The sequence below is a fragment of the Panulirus ornatus genome, chromosome 72 (assembly GCF_036320965.1).
Source record: "Panulirus ornatus isolate Po-2019 chromosome 72, ASM3632096v1, whole genome shotgun sequence".
NCBI lineage: Eukaryota > Metazoa > Arthropoda > Malacostraca > Decapoda > Palinuridae > Panulirus > Panulirus ornatus.
The window spans coordinates 13962303-13982955 of record NC_092295.1 but is presented as its reverse complement, the minus strand read 5'-3'; the positions used below and the strand labels follow the sequence as shown (position 1 = coordinate 13982955).

The following is a 20653-nucleotide window of genomic DNA, read 5'->3' as shown; positions in this document are numbered from 1 at the left end:
ACATCAGGAGTATCGCTTACACTCACGACTGGCAGCGACCGTGTTGTCTGGGGAGGTCTGTTTAACTGCGTCACCCAGCGTTACTGGGGAGGTCTGCTTAACTGTGTCACCCAGCGTTACTGGGGAGGTCTGCTTAACTGCGTCACCCAGCGTTACTGGGGAGGTCTGCTTAACTGTGTCACCCAGCGTTACTGGGGAGGTCTGCTTAACTGTGTCACCCAGCGTTAGGTGTCTGGGGAGGTCTGCCTGACTGTGTCACCCAGCGTTACTGGGGAGGTCTGCTTAACTGTGTCACCCAGCGTTACTGGGGAGGTCTGCCTGACTGTGTCACCCAGCGTTAGGTGTCTGGGGAGGTCTGCTTAACTGCGTCACCCAGCGTTACTGGGGAGGTCTGCTTAACTGTGTCACCCAGCGTTACGTGTCTGGGGAGGTCTGCCTGACTGTGTCACCCAGCGTTAGGTGTCTGGGGAGGTCTGCTTAACTGCGTCACCCAGCGTTACTAGGGAGGTCTGCCTGACTGTGTCACCCAGCGTTACTGGGGAGGTCTGCTTAACTGTGTCACCCAGCGTTACGTGTCTGGGGAGGTCTGCCTGACTGTGTCACCCAGCGTTAGGTGTCTGGGGAGGTCTGCTTAACTGCGTCACCCAGCGTTACTGGGGAGGCCTGCTTAACTGTGTCACCCAGCGTTACTGGGGAGGTCTGCTTAACTGTGTCACCCAGCGTTACTGGGGAGGTCTGCTTGACTGTGTCACCCAGCGTTACTGGGGAGGTCTGCTTAACTGTGTCACCCAGCGTTACTGGGGAGGTCTGCCTGACTGTGTCACCCAGCGTTAGGTGTCTGGGGAGGTCTGCTTAACTGTGTCACCCAGCGTTACTGGGGAGGTCTGCTTGACTGTGTCACCCAGCGTTACTGGGGAGGTCTGCTTAACTGTGTCACCCAGCGTTACTGGGGAGGTCTGCCTGACTGTGTCACCCAGCGTTACTGGGGAGGTCTGCTTAACTGTGTCACCCAGCGTTACGTGTCTGGGGAGGTCTGCCTGACTGTGTCACCCAGCGTTAGGTGTCTGGGGAGGTCTGCCTGACTGTGTCACCCAGCGCTAGGTTTCTGGGGAGGTCTGCTTAACTGCGTCACCCAGCGTTACTGGGGAAGGTCTGCCTGACTGTGTCACCCAGCGTTAGGTGTCTGGGGAGGTCTGCTTAACTGTGTCACCCAGCGTTACTGGGGAGGTCTGCTTGACTGTGTCACCCAGCGTTAGGTGTCTGGGGAGGTCTGCTTGACTGTGTCACCCAGCGTTACTGGGGAGGTCTGCTTAACTGTGTCACCCAGCGTTACTGGGGAGGTCTGCTTGACTGTGTCACCCAGCGTTACTGGGGAGGTCTGCTTAACTGTGTCACCCAGCGTTACTGGGGAGGTCTGCCTGACTGTGTCACCCAGCGTTACTGGGGAGGTCTGCTTAACTGTGTCACCCAGCGTTACGTGTCTGGGGAGGTCTGCCTGACTGTGTCACCCAGCGTTAGGTGTCTGGGGAGGTCTGCCTGACTGTGTCACCCAGCGCTAGGTTTCTGGGGAGGTCTGCTTAACTGCGTCACCCAGCGTTACTGGGGAAGGTCTGCCTGACTGTGTCACCCAGCGTTAGGTGTCTGGGGAGGTCTGCTTAACTGTGTCACCCAGCGTTACTGGGGAGGTCTGCTTGACTGTGTCACCCAGCGTTAGGTGTCTGGGGAGGTCTGCTTGACTGTGTCACCCAGCGTTACTGGGGAGGTCTGCTTAACTGTGTCACCCAGCGTTACTGGGGAGGTCTGCTTAACTGCGTCACCCAGCGTTAGGTGTCTGGGGAGGTCTGCTTGACTGTGTCACCCAGCGTTACGTGTCTGGGGAGGTCTGCCTGACTGTGTCACCCAGCGCTACTGGGGAGGTCTGCCTGACTGTGTCACCCAGGGTTAGGTGTCTGGGGAGGTCTGCTTAACTGTGTCACCCAGCGCTACTGGGGAGGTCTGCTTAACTGCGTCACCCAGCGTTACTGGGGAGGTCTGCCTGACTGTGTCACCCAGCGTTACTGGGTAGGTCTGCTTAACTGTGTCACCCAGCGTTACTGGGGAGGTCTGCTTAACTGTGTCACCCAGCGTTACTGGGGAGGTCTGCTTAACTGTGTCACCCAGCGTTACTGGGGAGGTCTGCTTAACTGTGTCACCCAGCGTTACTGGGGAGGTCTGCTTGACTGTGTCACCCAGCGTTAGGTGTCTGGGGAGGTCTGCTTAACTGTGTCACCCAGCGTTACTGGGGAGGTCTGCTTGACTGTGTCACCCAGCGTTACTGGGGAGGTCTGCTTAACTGTGTCACCCAGCGTTACTGGGGAGGTCTGCTTAACTGTGTCACCCAGCGTTACTGGGGAAGGTCTGCTTAACTGTGTCACCCAGCGTTACTGGGTAGGTCTGCTTAACTGCGTCACCCAGCGTTACTGGGGAGGTCTGCTTAACTGTGTCACCCAGCGTTACTGGGGAGGTCTGCTTAACTGCGTCACCCAGCGTTATTGGGGAGGTCTGCTTAACTGTGTCACCCAGCGTTACTGGGGAGGTCTGCTTAACTGTGTCACCCAGCGTTACTGGGGAGGTCTGCTTAACTGTGTCACCCAGCGTTAGGTGTCTGGGGAGGTCTGCCTGACTGTGTCACCCAGCGTTAGGTGTCTGGGGAGGTCTGCTTAACTGTGTCACCCAGCGTTACTGGGGAGGTCTGCTTGACTGTGTCACCCAGCGTTAGGTGTCTGGGGAGGTCTGCTTAACTGTGTCACCCAGCGCTACTGGGGAGGTCTGCTTAACTGCGTCACCCAGCGTTACTGGGAGGTCTGACTGACTGTGTCACCCAGCGTTACTGGGTAGGTCTGCTTAACTGTGTCACCCAGCGTTACTGGGGAGGTCTGCTTAACTGTGTCACCCAGCGTTACTGGGGAAGTCTGCTTAACTGCGTCACCCAGCGCTAGGTGTCTGGGGAGGTCTGCCTGACTGTGTCACCCAGCGCTAGGTGTCTGGGGAGGTCTGCCTGACTGTGTCACCCAGCGTTAGGCGTCTGGGGAGGTCTGCTTGACTGTGTCACCCAGCGCTACTGGGGAGGTCTGCCTGACTGTGTCACCCAGCGCTAGGTGTCTGGGGAGGTCTGCCTGACTGTGTCACCCAGCGTTAGGCGTCTGGGGAGGTCTGCTTAACTGTGTCACCCAGCGCTACTGGGGAGGTCTGCCTGACTGTGTCACCCAGCGTTAGGTGTTAAAGTTACCAGGGTACTGGCTGGTGGATATCTCCCAAACAGTGTACTGTTGTCTCCTTGAGGCATCCAGTAAAACGCAGATTTCCTGAGTCTTAAATGAATCTACGAAGATGAAAAAAATATTTCAGATGTTCTACACTCTAGAACATGTTACTGACTATATCAATAACTGGTTATTCACGAAGATTAACGGTGAATAAACCTTATTTATACGAGAAATCTCCATGAGCAGTGCTCATCCCAAGGAGAGAGAGAGAGAGAGAGAGAGAGAGAGAGAGAGAGAGAGAGAGAGAGAGAGAGAGAGAGAGAGAGAGAGAGAGAGAGAGAGAGAGAGAGAGAGAGAAGCTGGCCAGACCTGGGGTGCGGGTCAGCGAACCCTGCAGGCACTGTCATGTCTTCGTTAACTATGAACATTGTGAACATTGTGAACATTCCTTGATCTTAGGTAAGGTGTGTGGGACTCTCTCCTGCGAGCTCGGTCCACATGTCACATTAAAGTAACAATTTAAATCATCACAAATATCATCGTTCATGTGAAAACGTCACGTAAGGTCGAGCAACATTTTCAGGAACGAGAAACAGTGGCTACACACAAACAAACAAAGCTGTAAACATCTACCACCACGCTAAAGCTTAGATCCCGTGGGTACATCTTAGCTGACTTTACATAGCTTCAGCTGGGTCAGCTTTGGCTGAAGGAATATACTTTGTATGAATTAGAGTTTCACATAACCATAACTATTATCAGAAGTTAATCTTTTCGAACACAAACACCTCAACTGTTACTGTATATGACAGAAGCGTGAAGTTACTGTGGACGTATTTAACATTGGACGTAATGTTATAGCACACACATATATGATGTCGTATATATTATGATAAACACACATGTACTTCGATTGGACGATCGTGATATAGATAAGGTAAACCATTATATTATTAGGGGCGTCTGGTGAACCTGGAGAGAGAGAGAGAGAGAGAGAGAGAGAGAGAGAGAGAGAGAGAGAGAGAGAGAGAGAGAGAGAGAGAGAGAGAGAGAGAGAGAGAGAGAGAGAGAGAGAGAGAGAGTTAGTAGACATCTGAGTGACTAGTTTCACATCTGTCCAGACACACAGACAGACCCACACGTGTGTGACTTCCTTGTATGTGACTCACATGTAGACACAGACCACACAGAGCCATGGTCCACGCGAGGTGGTCTGGCTTAACGCTACTAAAAAGGAAAATGGATTCCTCCTAAAACCAGCAGGTGGAAAGGATAACATAGCAAGATTTATGACTAACGCAAGACCATAGAAACATAGGAAACTTTCATGTGACATATGATATATATATATCTATAAGTGTGATCGTGTAGTTCATGGTTCGTAGCTTGGAAGACCATCAGCAGTGTGTGAGGTGTGAGGTGTGAGGTGTGTATGTCATGCCCTACGTGTCGACCTACCAGGCAACAGAACATGACAGAGGGAAACAATGACAAGTTATAAGAAGGTAAATAAATCAGTTGTTCATTGATGTTCACGTCACTAGAACATAATTAAACAAGAAATGATAGATGTGTCTCATATACGATAATATATCATCCAGATCAACGTGTATGACCCGTACACACATTTATAACGTAGATGTTCGTAATAACGTCTTGAGACGTTGTTATATTTTGCAGTGGCAGGGTCTGGCAGGGGTGTGGTGGTGGCTGGCAGGGTCTGGCAGGGGTGTTGTGGTGGCTGGCAGGGGTCGACCTGGGTGCAGGCGACACTTGCTCTGATGCCGCTCAGCAGCTGCGCCGCCCGCGCACCCACGCTCAGTAAACACCACACTCACGCCGCCCGCGCACCCACGCCCACTGTGGTAACTAGTTACCCGTGCACCACACTGACTGTGGTAATTGGTTACCTACGGACCACGCAACTGTGGTAACTGGTTACCCATGCACCACACTGATTGTGATAACTGGTTACCTGCGCACTACGCTAATTGTGGTAACTAGTTACTCGTGCACCACACTGACTGTGGTAACTGGTTACGTGCGCACCACACTGACACTGACATTTGCTGGCACTGGGAGGTGGCTATACGCTCGCGGGGCCTCGCCTCTCACACAAGACTTGATTCACAAGTTCCTTAATCTTCTTGTTCTTCGCTGAGGTCATCTTGTGAGTGCTCAACTTGCTTGTTGAAGCATTATTTCCTCTCGTTCCTATGCTCACTCTTCTTGCCTCGCCTCAAGCTGTGTCCTCTCGTCCTGGACTGTCCTCTAATATCAAGGAAGTTTACATCATCATCATGGACTGTTGAAAACTGTCATACAAGTTATCGCGTCTCTCCTAACGCTTCTCTCTTCTCTTCGTAGTTCATTCCACCTTGCTCTTGTCCCATCCTCGTTGCATTCCGCTGTACACAGGTCTCATCAGCTCCGTCCGCTTCCCCCATACGAGAATATCCGACTCTTGCGTTTTATTCCAGTCCAGGGACGATATGTGACGAGTATGTCTTGCGATTCATATTACCACAATCCACGACCCTGGTGGTTACTTTGATGCTGAGCAGAGTCTCATCTGTTTCCCTCACGACCCTTCTCAGGAGCTGCTGTAGTGATGGTAGGGTTGGGCGGGTGGTTAATACCGAGGCGACACTCACAACGTGACTTCTGTGATTCACATCCCTCGCTACAGTACACATCTTCACGTCTGAGCTTTGGCACATCTTCATGAATCTACTCTACAATTTTCAGGGTTTAGTCTCATGAACCATTTGTTCCACCATAACTGAGCTGTACCTAAGTGTCTTCCTATAGTAGCGTCATCTATAGACATGTTCAGGTAAGGATTATTCTCGTCTGGTGAATCATCTGTGTTGATTAGGAAGAGCAGTGGCCCCAGCACTGAGCCCTGGGGGACCCCATCTGTCACCCTCGTCGTACACGTGAAATGTGTCCCCTGTTCCCTCCTCCCGCTCAGGGAGCTGATGACCCACTCGAGTGGTCATCCTCCGACCCCACACTGGATGTGGAGTTGTATCCTCTTTGTTGTGAATGAGACAGAATCAAATGGCTTCTGGCAATCATCTTCCATTTCAACTTAGGTTGTTGTTTACTCGTTCATGATAATCGAGCGGGTTAATCTCACACGATCTTTTGACCTTTTCATCCTGAACCAATGCTGTTGACCCATGTAGGTTGTTGACACCAGAGCGGCACAGTCCTCCTCTAACTTCTTCCTTGTTATCTTCTCTAGTGTCTCGTAGTTTACGTTCATTATGAGGACTGACCTGTAGCTCAGGGCGACTTTCTCCCTTCTGGTATTTACCATCATAATATTATAAACAACATCACCGACACTGCTTTGACGATGGTCTGTGTACTCACACCCAGCACAAGTGTTCATATTCTGCAAACATGTGGTAGGAACGCCCGTATCAGAGGAACGTGTGGTAGGAACGCACCGTGTCAGGGGAACGTGTGGTAGGAACGCCCGTGTCAGGGGAACGTGTGGTAGAAACGCCCGTGTCAGGGGAACGTGTGGCAGGAACGCCCGTGTCAGGGGTACATGTGGTAGGAACGCCCGTGTCAGGGGAACGTGTGGTAGGAACGCCCGTGTCAGGGGAACGTGTGGCAGGAACGCCCGTGTCAGGGGTACATGTGGTAGGAACGCCCGTGTCAGGGAAACGTATAGGAGGAACGCCCGTGTCAGGGATACGTGTGGTAGGAACGCCCGTGTCAGGGGAACGTGTGGTAGGAACGCCCGTGTCAGGGGAACGTGTGGTAGGAACGCCCGTGTCAGGGAAACGTATAGTAGGAACGCCCGTGTCAGGGGAACGTGTGGTAGGAACGCACCGTGTCAGGGGAACGTGTGGTAGGAACGCCCGTGTCAGGGGTACGTGTCGTAGGGACGCCAGCGTCAGGGGAACGTGTGGTAGGAACGCACCGTGTCAGGGGTACGTGTGGTAGGAACGCCCGTGTCAGGGGTACGTGTCGTAGGGACGCCAGCGTCAGGGGAACATATAGTAGGAACGCCCGTGTCAGGGGTACGTGTGGTAGGAACGCCAGTGTCTGGGGTACGTGTGGTAGGAACGCCCGTGTCAGGGGAACGTGTGGTAGGAACGCCCCGTGTCAGGGGAACGTGTGGTATGGACCGCCGAGTGGACGAGGGTTGGGGCATCTGATGTGGTAATGAAGGTATTTTTAAACCTAACTTGGCAGTCATCTTCAAAACAACTTATCGGCTGAGGTTTTTACATGAATGTGGATGATGTGTTTTTTCTTAACTCATCCAACTGTTACGTAGAGCAGGTGGTGAGGGGTTACTCCTTTCCAGGTCACTCACATCCTCACACTCATTAAACCAAAACTCGAATATGCTTCTCAAGTTTGGTCACCTGAGTTCACGCAGCACAAAGATGTCATAGAGAAGGTCCAGAGGAAGTTAGCGAAGATGATACCAGGATTATAAAAGATGAATTACAGGGTCAGGTTGGAGGCCTATAATTCATCCACCTTGGAAGAGAGAAGACTAAGGGGTGACTTGATCGAAAAAGTGGACAGTGGACAGTACTTTGAGAGATGTAGAGACAGAGGAACCAGAGATCACAACGTGATATCATGAAAGAAAATCGTAAATAAGGATGTAGAGAAATACATTTGTAGTGTAAGAATGGTGGATGAATGGAGGAAGCTGACTGAGGAAGAATGGTGGATGAATGGAGGAAGCTGACTGAGGAAGAATGGTGGATGAATGGAGGAAGCTGACTGAGGAAGAATGATGGATGAATGAAGGAAGCTGACTGAGGAAGAACGGTGGATGAATGAAGGAAGCTGACTGAGGAAGAATGGTGGATGAATGGAGGAAGCTGACTGAGGAAGAATGGTGGATGAATGAAGGAAGCTGACTGAGGAAGAATGGTGGATGAATGAAGGAAGCTGACTGAGGAAGAATGGTGGATGAATGGAGGAAGCTGACTGAGGAAGAATGGTGGATGAATGAAGGAAGCTGACTGAGGAAGAATGGTGGATGAATGAAGGAAGCTGACTGAGGAAGAATGATGGATGAATGAAGGAAGCTGACTGAGGAAGAATGATGGATGAATGAAGGAAGCTGACTGAGGAAGAATGGTGGATGAATGAAGGAAGCTGACTGAGGAAGAATGGTGGATGAATGAAGGAAGCTGACTGAGGAAGAATGGTGGATGAATGGAGGAAGCTGACTGAGGAAGAATGATGGATGAATGAAGGAAGCTGACTGAGGAAGAATGGTGGATGAATGAAGGAAGCTGACTGAGGAAGAATGGTGGATGAATGAAGGAAGCTGACTGAGGAGATGGTTAGCGCAGACATCATACAGGAGTTGAAGAAGATGTATGAATGGAAGGAGTGTTCATGACATGTGGGGCCCCGCGAGTGTAGAACACCTTCCCCGTACAGTGCGAACAGGTAGTTACACACACACACACACACACACACACACATACACACACACACACACACACACACACACACACACACACACACACACGGGTTTCCTTGGTGTAGTGGCTCGCGTTACTGACCCGGGGACAACCTGGGTTCGAACCCCCATAGGTTCAGATCCACACGTACCCCTGACACTGGCGCTCCTACCACACGTACCCCTGACACGGGCGATCCTACCACACGTACCCCTGACACGGGCGATCCTACCACACGTTCCCCTGACACGGGCGATCCTACCACACGTACCCCTGACACTGGCGTTCCTACCACACGTATCCCTGACACGGGCGATCCTACCACACGTTCCCCTGACACGGGCGTTCCTACCACACGTTCCCCTGACACGGGCGTCCCTACCACACGTTCCCCTGACACTGGCGTTCCTACCACACGTATCCCTGACACGGGCGATCCTACCACACGTTACCCTGACACGGGCGTTCCTACCACACGTTCCCGTGACACTGGCGTTCCTACCACACGTTACCCTGACACGGGCGTTCCTACCACACGTTCCCGTGACACTGGCGTTCCTACCACACGTTCCCCTGACACGGGCGTTCCTACCACACGTTCCCCTGACACTCACCTAGTGTCAAATGTTTACAGAATAAGAACACGAAAAAAATGCTCATTCTTTGCAAAATGTTTGCTTCACTTTCAGGTTATTGCAAGATTATCACGTACTCCTGTTGATGACTGGTAGTGTGGGCTCTTCTGTGAACGACAGAATAAGTTAAACATTACGTATTATCTAATATCATCTTTTACCTTCACCTCGGACGACCTGAATATAGATTGAGGGATGTGAGGGTGGCATCCATCATGACCAAATGGTTTTTCATCGTCAAGACACGAGATGAGGGAAGCGCTGACGGGCAAGCACATGTGGTGGTAAAAATGAGGGGTAATGAGTGCATCGAGGCACGGTGAGTGTGGTGGTGTGAGGGAGAGGGACGGACGGAAGACCAGTGAGGGAGGAAAGCCAGGGTGGTAGCGAGGGTTGTAATACTGCCACGGACGTGGTGGTAGTGAGGGGATGAGGTGGTGTAGAGCCACGGACGTGGTGGTAGTGAGGGGATGAGGTGGTGTAAGGCCACGGACGTGGTGGTGGTGAGGGGAGGAGGGTGGTGTAGAGCTACGGACGTGGTGGTAGTGAGGGGAGGAGGGTGGTGTAGAGCTACGGACGTGGTGGTAGTGAGGAGATGAGGTGGTGTAGAGCCACGGACGTGGTGGTAGTGAGGGGAGGAGGGTGGTATAGAGCCACGGACGTGGTGGTAGTGAGGGGAGGAGGGTGGTATGGGGCCACGGACGTGGTGGTAGTGAGGGGAGGAGGGTGGTATGGGGCCACGGACGTGGTGGTAGTGAGGGGAGGAGGGTGGTGTAGAGCCACGGACGTGGTGGTAGTGAGGGGAGGAGGGTGGTGTAGAGCCACGGACGTGGTGGTAGTGAGGGGAGGAGGGACGTGGTGGTAGTGAGGAGAGGAGGGACGTGGTGGTAGTGAGGGGAGGAGGGACGTGGTTGGAGTGAGGGAAGAGATAAGTTTATACATCAACAGATGCCTCTCACTAAGTCATAAGTACGTGAATATGAACACTGTCGTCACACACTTCCGCTGTGTTGTTGCTGTGTGGAGTGGCAGTGTGGGGACCTTCCCTGCTGTGTGGAGTGGCAGTGTGGGGACCTTCCCTGCTGTGTGGAGTGGCAGTGTGGGGACCTTCCCTCAGCAACGTAACGTAGTCTCCTAAGCCGTGTGGAAGTGGCCAGGTCACCTGTCATGCCTGTTAGATGCACTTTGCTACACCCAAGCACTAGACTGACTCGCTGCCTGGCACCATGTTAGGGTAAGAGTGACTCCCTCACACTACATCATCTTGATCAGTCTGGGTTAAAGTTACAGCTACTTGCTCCGTCTGGATCATACTACCTCTGATGCCATTATAATTCCTAGTTTTGTGATGTATCTCTGACAGGAGGTGTGGAGTATGGCGTCTTGAGTCATTTAGCTGTCCTTATCCATTATGTGCAAAAATATGCAAATATATATATCATGCTAGAAAATAATGTGTTTGTATGTGTGTGTGTGTGTGTGTGTGTGTGTGTGTGTGTGTGTGTGTGTGTGTGTAGTCAGCTGTTTTTACACAGGCAGAGAAAGATTTACACTCGTGGAGCTTCTTCTCTTACTCTATTTTACTGTCGTTCACATCCTTGAATATCTCAGTAATGGTTGCATTTACCTGTGCTTTGTCCACAGCCAAGTGGGTGACAGAATACTTCCTCATACATCCCCTGCTGTACATCCTTCTTGACTAGCTGTCAGGTGCTCTTTCTTGTCCTCGACTTTCTTCTAGTGACGAAGAATTATCATCTTCCTCAGAGTGTGTTTTAGAACTTGTATGTAGTTATGATATCCGCCCCGGCTCATCCATCTTCTAGTGTAGGTAGGCTGGTGGCTTCCTTCCACTGTTACTCATGTCACTCAGTTCTGGTGCAATTTTCTCTTCATTCCTGTGAACACTCTCCAGTAGCTCTACACGGTGTATCAAATAATGAGACCAGGAATGAATTGCAGTCCAACTTTGGGCAAATTTACAGCGTGGATGTCTTTCCAAATATCTGAAACTCAGTGAAGTCAATTATGACAATGACCAAAATATAGTTTGCTTTTCTGGTTAGAATATTAATGTGATGTCAATCCTTGGTCCCTCTCACACCACCTTGGTCCCTCTCACAACACCTTGGTCCCTTTCACAACTCCTGGATCCGTCTCACAATTCCTGGGTCCTTCTCACAACGCGACTCTAATGCTCTGTCATCCCCGATACAGTGTTCACTATCTGGTTTGTTTGAACATTTGCATGTCTTTACGACTTCACATTTTCCAGGGATGAACTTCATTAGTCATTTTCTTATCGTTGTTGCATCTTGTTTAGGTCCCATTGCATTATCTTGCAGTCCCCTGCAGCTTTACACATGTTTCATTATCTCAGCATCATCAGTAAACGTGTTCAAGTATGAATCCATCTTGTCTGGTCAATATTTACGTAGGTCAGGAATAGCAGTGGCACCAGCACAAGACCTTGAGGACACCAGTATTGTTGTCATCCTTACCAAGTCCAGGCAAGAATCCCTTAACATGTGATCTCTTTCTCCTCCTGGTTACGAAGCTTTTAATCCACTTGAGCAGCTGTTGTCTGACCCCAGCTTAGATTATCAGCTTGAATTTCAGTTTAATGTGTCGTACAGTAAATACGACAGGCCATCAGGCACATCAGGTATCGCTGGGGAAAGGAGAGAATCACCAGTGTTAAGTCTCAGTTCGACTTGTCTTCCATTTTCGAAAATTTGACTTGGTCGCCTAAACTTGAGACCAGTCATGATCGCAATAGTGATTGAGTTATTTTTATAGTCTATGTTCGATTGTAGAATTTACACTGATCTTTCACGTAATATCCGAGAAATAGAAATATATGACGAAATAGTGAAAAACAGAACGAATTTTCTTTCTTCTTCAGGAGCCGATGATGGGGAAAAGAACTCTTGCTGGTGTTCAGTGGGATGGATCGATCGTTTGATATAGAGAGAACGATCGCTGATGTAGATCTAAATCGTCAGTGTAGAGATATCTATCGTCAGTGTAGAGATGTGAATGGAAAGCATTAGTCGCTGGGGAGAAGCGTGGAATTTCCTGGCGTACAGCCAGCGAACGCAGATGTTGGAGCTCTGCCAGTGATCCATTACCGAGTAATATGTGATGATCTAGTGTTTTGCTGGGCGACAGTAGGAACAGTTTAGTTTGATGCGAAGTGGTATGGAAAATATGCACACTGAGGACTGTAGTGTCAAGTGTAGTTATATTGGTGAATAGACCTTGGCAGTAATCATGTGGAGCCATGTATAACACACGCGATGGTCAACCTAGAAATGTTCTTAACTGTAACATTATCAAGTTACGTTTCTGGGTAGAAATAATCAGAAAAAAAGAATTAGGAAATATAATGTCTCGTCTCCAGACTTACATTACTAAATGACACCACACCGCTGGCCTCCATGACCACGTCACACCAACGTCCTTATCAAAACATTGAACATAACGACTGTAACTCAGCAACCATTATAACTGAGGCCACACGGGAGAAGGAGCACCCACCCACACACACACACGGGAGAAGGAGCACCCACCCACACACACACGGGAGAAGGAGCACCCACCCCACACACACACGGGAGGAGGAACACCCACCCTACACACACACGGGAGGAGGAGCACCCACCCACACACACACACACGGGAGGAGGAGCACCCACCCCACACACACGGGAGGAGGAACACTCACACCCCACACACACGGGAGGAGGAGCACCCACCCACACACACGGGAGGAGGAACACCCACCCCACACACACACGGGAGGAGGAGCACCCACCCCACACACACGGGAGGAGGAACACCCACCCCACACACACACGGGAGGAGGAACACCCACCCACACACACACGGGAGGAGGAACACCCACCCTACACACACACGGGAGGAGGAACACCCACCCACACACACACACGGGAGGAGGAACACCCCTCACACACACACGGGAGGAGGATCACTCACACCCTACACACACGGGAGGAGGAGCACCCACCCCACACACACACACGGGAGGAGGAACACCCACCCTACACACACACGGGAGGAGGAACACCCACCCACACACACACACGGGAGGAGGAACACCCACCCACACACACACGGGAGGAGGAACACACACCCACACACACACGGGAGGAGGAACACACACCCACACACACACGGGAGGAGGAACACCCACCCACACACACACACGGGAGGAGGAACACCCACCCCACACACACACGGGAGGAGGAACACACACCCTACACACACACGGGAGAAGGAACACACACACACACACACCAGGAACATCTGGAGCCACCGTCAGAACTCATCCTTCATGGCGAGCATGACAAACTACCGACCATAAGTTTACAGTCAATGGTTCATCTGTCCCGCAGGAGGAGGAGGAGAAGAAGGAGGAGGAGGAGGAGAAGGAGGAGGAGGAGGAGGAGAAGGAGGAGGAGGAGGTACATACCTGAGGCTCGACCCAGAGGTCACCTGACGTGTCCCAGGTGCACTTTTGTGCTGCATGTTGTCGTCTCGCTCATCATCATCATCATTCGTCACACGAACGTCACATCACATTAATGATAACAACATGAACTATGCTCATCCTTGGCAACCTTATGTGTATATATATATATATATATATATATATATATATATATATATATATATATATATATATATATATATATATATATATATATATATATATATATATATATATATATATATTTATATATATATATATATATATATATATATATATATATATATATATATATATATATATATATATATATGTATATATATATATTTCCCTGGGGATAGGGGAGAAAGAATACTTCCCACGTATTCCCTGCGTGTCGTAGAAGGCGACTAAAAGGGGAGGGAGCGGGGGGCTGGAAATCCTCCCCTCTCAATTTTTTTTTAATTTTCCAAAAGAAGGAACAGAGAAGGGGGCCAGGTGAGGATATTCCCTCAATGGCCCAGTCCTCTGTTCTTAACGCTACCTCGCTAACGCGGGAAATGGCGAATAGCTTGAAAAAAAAAAAATATATATATATATATATATATATATATATATATATATATATATATATATATATATATATATATATATTGGAAAGGATCACAATTTTGCGCGTGATCAAGTATATTGTTAAGAGTCCACGGGGAAAATGAAACATGATAAGTTTCCAAGTGCATTTTCGTGTAATAATCACATCATCAGGGGAGACACAAGAGAGAAATATAACAGTCAGTAGATGTACAACGAAGAGACGTTGCTAGGACGCCGTTTGGCATACATGCGATTGTCCAACACAGACAAGGAGCGTATCATAAACTTATTATTTTACAAATCTTGTCAACAATGTTATCCAATTTGTATAAACCATCACTAATATTAAGATTATAATTCTTTGTGTATCTAATAATAGAAGATTCAATAATATTTCTCGTGGTAATAGAGTTAGAATTGATAACTGAGATGGCATTACTCCAGTCAATACAATGATCATAGTTTTAACGTGATTAAACAAGGCATTTGATTCTTGTCCTGTTCTTATACTATATTCATGTTGCTTAATTCTAACAGAAAGATCCTTACCAGTATGCCCAACATAAAACTTATCACAATTTCTACATGGCACTTTATAGATACACCCAGGAGAATTTTCTTGTGAATTCCTGATTAAGATATTCTTTATAGTATTATTTTTGCTGAAGGCAACTTTTACATTAAAGGATTTAAGCAACATAGGAAGTAAAGTAAAATTGTCATTGAAGGGAGAACTGAAAGATTCTTGGTGTCAATGGAAGGCTTGGGCTCAACTCTATAAAATAATTTCTTTGCTAACCAAAGGGATTTATCAATGAAAGATCTAGGGTACTTTAATTTAGATCCAATAGAATATATCTTCTCAAACTCATCATCAATATACTCTGGACTGCAAATCCGTAATGCCCGAAGGAATTAAATTGAAATGATGATGATCTAATTCTGTCATGTTGAGCCCAAACCTTTCATTGATACCAAGCATCTTTTACTTCTCCCTTTTAATAATAATTTTACTTTACTTCCCATGTTGCTTAAATCCTATAATGTAAAAGTTGCCTTCAGCAACAATAATACTATAAAGAATATTATAATCAAGAATTTAACAGAAAATTCTCCTGGGTGCATCTGTAAAGTGCCATGTAGAAATTGTGATAAGTTTTATGTTGGGCAGACTGATTAAAATCACCTTAAAAACTATGATAATTGTATTGACTGGAGTAATACCATCTCAGTTATCAACTCTAACTCTATTACCACGAGATATATCATTGAATCTTCTATTATCAAATACACAGAGAATTATAACTTTAATATTAGTGATGGTTTATTCAAATTAGATAAATTTATTGTTGATAAAATTTGAAAAATTGTAAGTTTATGATATGCTCGTTATCTGTCTTAGAAAATCGTATGTTTACAAAATGGCGTCCTGGCGACGTCTCTTCGTTGTATATCAACTGACTGTTATATTTCTCTCTTGTGTCTCCCCTGATGATGTGATTATTACACGAAAGTGCAATTGGGAAATTATCGTGCTTCGTTTTCCCCGTGAACTCTTAGGAATATACTTGATCACGCGCAAAATTGTGATCCTTTCCAATGTATACATATATATATATATATATATATATATATATATATATATATATATATATATATATATATATATATATATATATATTGGAGGAAGTAAAGTGTTTTAGATATCTGGGAGTGGATCTGGCAGCGGATGGAACCATGGAAGCGGAAGTGAATCATAGGGTGGGGGAAGGGGGCGAAAATCCTAGGAGCCTTGAAGAATGTGTGGAAGTCGAGAACATTATCTCGGAAAGCAAAAATGGGTATGTTTGAAGGAATAGTGGTTCCAACAATGTTGTATGGTTGCGAGGCGTAGGCTATGGATAGAGTTGTGCGCAGGAGGATGGATGTGCTGGAAATGAGATGTTTGAGGACAATGTGTGGTGTGAGGTGGTTTGATCGAGTAAGTAATGTAAGGGTAAGAGAGATGTGTGGAAATAAAAAGAGCGTGGTTGAGAGAGCAGAAGAGGGTGTTTTGAAATGGTTTGAGCACATGGAGAGAATGAGTGGGGAAAGATTGACCAAGAGAATATATGTGTCGGAGGTGGAGGGAACGAGGAGAAGTGGGAGACCAAATTGGAGGTGGAAAGATGGAGTGAAAAAGATTTTGAGTGATCGGGGGCTGAACATGCAGGAGGGTGAAAGGCGGGCAAGGAATAGAGTGAATTGGATCGATGTGGTATACCGGGGTTGACGTGCTGTCAGTGGATTGAATCAGGGCATGTGAAGCGTCTGGGGTAAACCATGGGAAGTAGTGTGGGGCCTGGATGTGGAAAGGGAGCTGTGGTTTTGGGCATTGTTGCATGACAGCTAGAGACTAAGTGTGAACGAATGAGGCCTTTGTTGTCTTTTCCTAGCGCTACCTCGCACACATGAGGGGGAAGGGAGATGGTATTCCATGTGTGGCGAGGTGGCGATGGGAATGAATAAAAGCAGACAGTATGAATTGTGTGCATGGGTATATATGTATGTGTCTGTGTGTGTATATATATGTGTACATTGAGATGTATAGGTATGTATTTTTGCGTGTGTGGAGGTGTATGTATATACATGTGAATGGGGGTGGGTTGGGCCATTTCTTTCGACTGTTTCCTTGCGCTACCTCGCAAACGCGGGAGACAGCGACAAAGCAAATATACATATATATATATATATATATATATATATATATATATATATATATATATATTTATATATATATATATATATATATATATATATATATATATATATATATATATATATATATATATATATATATATATATATATATAGAGGATGTGTGGATCAGGTGTTTGCTTTGAAGAATGTATGTGAGAAATACTTAGAAAAGCAAATGGATTTGTATGTAGCATTTATGGATCTGGAGAAGGCATATGATAGAGTTGATAGAGATGCTCTGTGGAAGGTATTAAGAATATATGGTGTGGGAGGCAAGTTGTTAGAAGCAGTGAAAAGTTTTTATCGAGGATGTAAGGCATGTGTACGTGTAGGAAGAGAGGAAAGTGATTCGTTCTCAGTGAATGTAGGTTTGCGGCAGGGGTGTGTGATGTCTCCATGGTTGTTTAATTTGTTTATGGATGGGGTTGTTAGGGAGGTGAATGCAAGAGTTTTGGAAAGAGGGGCAAGTATGAAGTCTGTAGGGGATGAGAGAGCTTGGGAAGTGAGTCAGTTGTTGTTCGCTGATGATACAGCGCTGGTGGCTGATTCATGTGAGAAACTGCAGAAGCTGGTGACTGAGTTTGGTAAAGTGTGTGAAAGAAGAAAGTTAAGAGTAAATGTGAATAAGAGCAAGGTTATTAGGTACAGTAGGGTTGAGGGTCAAGTCAACTGGGAGGTGAGTTTGAATGGAGAAAAACTGGAGGAAGTGAAGTGTTTTAGATATCTGGGAGTGGATCTGGCAGCGGATGGAACCATGGAAGCGGAAGTGGATCATAGGGTGGGGGAGGGGGCGAAAATTCTGGGAGCCTTGAAGAATGTGTGGAAGTCGAGAACATTATCTCGGAAAGCAAAAATGGGTATGTTTGAAGGAATAGTGGTTCCAACAATGTTGTATGGTTGCGAGGCGTGGGCTATGGATAGAGTTGTGCGCAGGAGGATGGATGTGCTGGAAATGAGATGTTTGAGGACAATATGTGGTGTGAGGTGGTTTGATCGAGTAAGTAACGTAAGGGTAAGAGAGATGTGTGCAAATAAAAAGAGCGTGGTTGAGAGAGCAGAAGAGGGTGTTTTGAAATGGTTCGGGCACATGGAGAGAATGAGTGAGGAAAGATTGACCAAGAGAATATATGTGTCGGAGGTGGAGGGAACGAGGAGAAGAGGGAGACCAAATTGGAGGTGGAAAGATGGAGTGAAAAAGATTTTGTGTGATCGGGGCCTGAACATGCAGGAGGGTGAAAGGAGGGCAAAGAATAGAGTGAATTGGAGCGATGTGGTATACCGGGGTTGACGTGCTGTCAGTGGATTGAATCAAGGCATGTGTATGGGGGTGGGTTGGGCCATTTCTTTCGTGTGTTTCCTTGCGCTACCTCGCAAACGCGGGAGACAGCGACAAAGCAAAAAAAAAAAAAAAAAGATTATATATATTGGTTTTATCGCGTAAGTAATGTGAGGGTAAGAGAGATGTGTGGAAATAAAAAGAGCGTGGGTGAGAGAGCATAAGAGGGTGTTTTGAAATGGTTTGGGCACATGGAGAGAATGAGTGAGGAAAGATTGACCAAGAGGATATATGTGTCGGAGGTGGAGGGAACGAGGAGAAGTGGGAGACCAAATTGGAGGTGGAAAGATGGAGTGAAAAAGATTTTGAGTGATCGTTGCCTGAACATGCAGGAGGGTGAAAGGCGGGCAAGGAATAGAGTGAATTGGATCGATGTGGTATACCGTGGTTGACGTGCTGTCAGTGGATTGAATCAGAGCATGTGAAGCGTCTGGGGTAAACCATGGAAAGTTGTGTGGGGCCTGGATTTGGAAAGGGAGCTGTGGTTTCGGGCATTATTGCATGACAGCTAAAGACTGAGTGTGAACGAATGGGGCCTTTGTTGTCTTTTCCTAGCGCTACCTCGCACACATGAGGGGGGAGGGGGATGGTATTCCATGTGTGGCGAGGTGGCGATGGGAATGAATAAAGGCAGACAGTGTGAATTGTGTGCATGGGTATATATGTATGTGTCTGTGTGTGTATATATATGTGTACATTGAGATGTATAGGTATGTATATTTGCGTGTGTGGACGTGTATATATATACATGTGTATGGGGGTGGGTTGGGCCATTTCTTTCGTCTGTTTCCTTGCGCTACCTCGCAAACGCGGGAGACAGCGACAAAGCAAAATAAATAAATAAATATATATATATATATATATATATATATATATATATATATATATATACATATATTTATTTTTTTTTTATTATACTTTGTCGCTATCTCCCGCGTTTGCGAGGTAGCGCAAGGAAACAGACGAAAGAAATGGCCCAACCCCCCCCATACACATGTATATACATACGTCCACACACGCAAATATACATACCTACACAGCTTTCCATGGTTTACCCCAGACGCTTCACATGAATTGATTCAATCCACTGACAGCACGTCAACCCCGGTATACCACATCGCTCCAATTCACTCTATTTCTTGCCCTCCTTTCACCCTCGTGCATGTTCAGGCCCCGATCACACAAAATCTTTTTCACTCCATCTTTCCACCTCCAATTTGGTCTCCCTCTTCTCCTCGTTCCCTCCACCTCCGACACATATATCCTCTTGGTCAATCTTTCCTCACTCATTCTCTCCATGTGCCCAAACCACTTCAAAACACCCTCTTCTGCTCTCTCAACCACGCTCTTTTTATTTCCACACATCTCTCTTACCCTTACGTTACTCACTCGATCAAACCACCTCACACCACACATTGTCCTCAAACATCTCATTTCCAGCACATCCATCCTCCTGCGCACAACTCTATCCATAGCCCACGCCTCGCAACCATACAACATTGTTGGAACAACTATTCCTTCAAACACCCATTTTTGCTTTCCGAGATAATGTTCTCGACTTCCACACATTCTTCAAGGCCCCCAGAATTTTCGCCCCCTCCCCCACCCTATGATCCACTTCCGCTTCATTGGTTCCATCCGCTGCCAGATCCACTCCCAGATATCTAAAACACTTCACTTCCTCCAGTTTTTCTCCATTCAAACTCACCTCCCAGTTGACTTGACCCTCAACCCTACTGTACCTAATAACCTTGCTCTTATTCACATTTACTCTTAACTTTCTTCTTCCACACACTTTACCAAACTCTGTCACCAGCTTCTGCAGTTTCTCACATGAATCAGCCACCAGCGCTGTATCATCAGCGAACAACAACTAACTCACTTCCCAAGCTCTCTCATCCCCAACAGACTTCATACTTGCCCCTCTTCCCAAAACTCTTGCATTTACCTCCCTAACAACCCCATCCATAAACAAATTAAACAACCATGGAGACATCACACACCCCTGCCGCAAACCTACATTCACTGAGAACGAATCACTTTCCTCTCTTCCTACACGTACACATGCCTTACATCCTCGATAAAAACTTTTCACTGCTTCTAACAACTTGCCTCCCACACCATATATTCTTAATACCTTCCACAGAGCATCTCTA

At 47.3% G+C, this 20653-nt stretch overlaps 1 protein-coding gene across 2 annotated transcripts in view; it reads left to right on the top strand.

Moving 5' to 3' along the window:
• Positions 1-20653, top strand: part of LOC139748024 (TWiK family of potassium channels protein 18-like) — a 113093-nt gene that overhangs the window by 38211 nt on the left and 54229 nt on the right. The gene's annotated exons all lie outside the window — the stretch shown is intronic.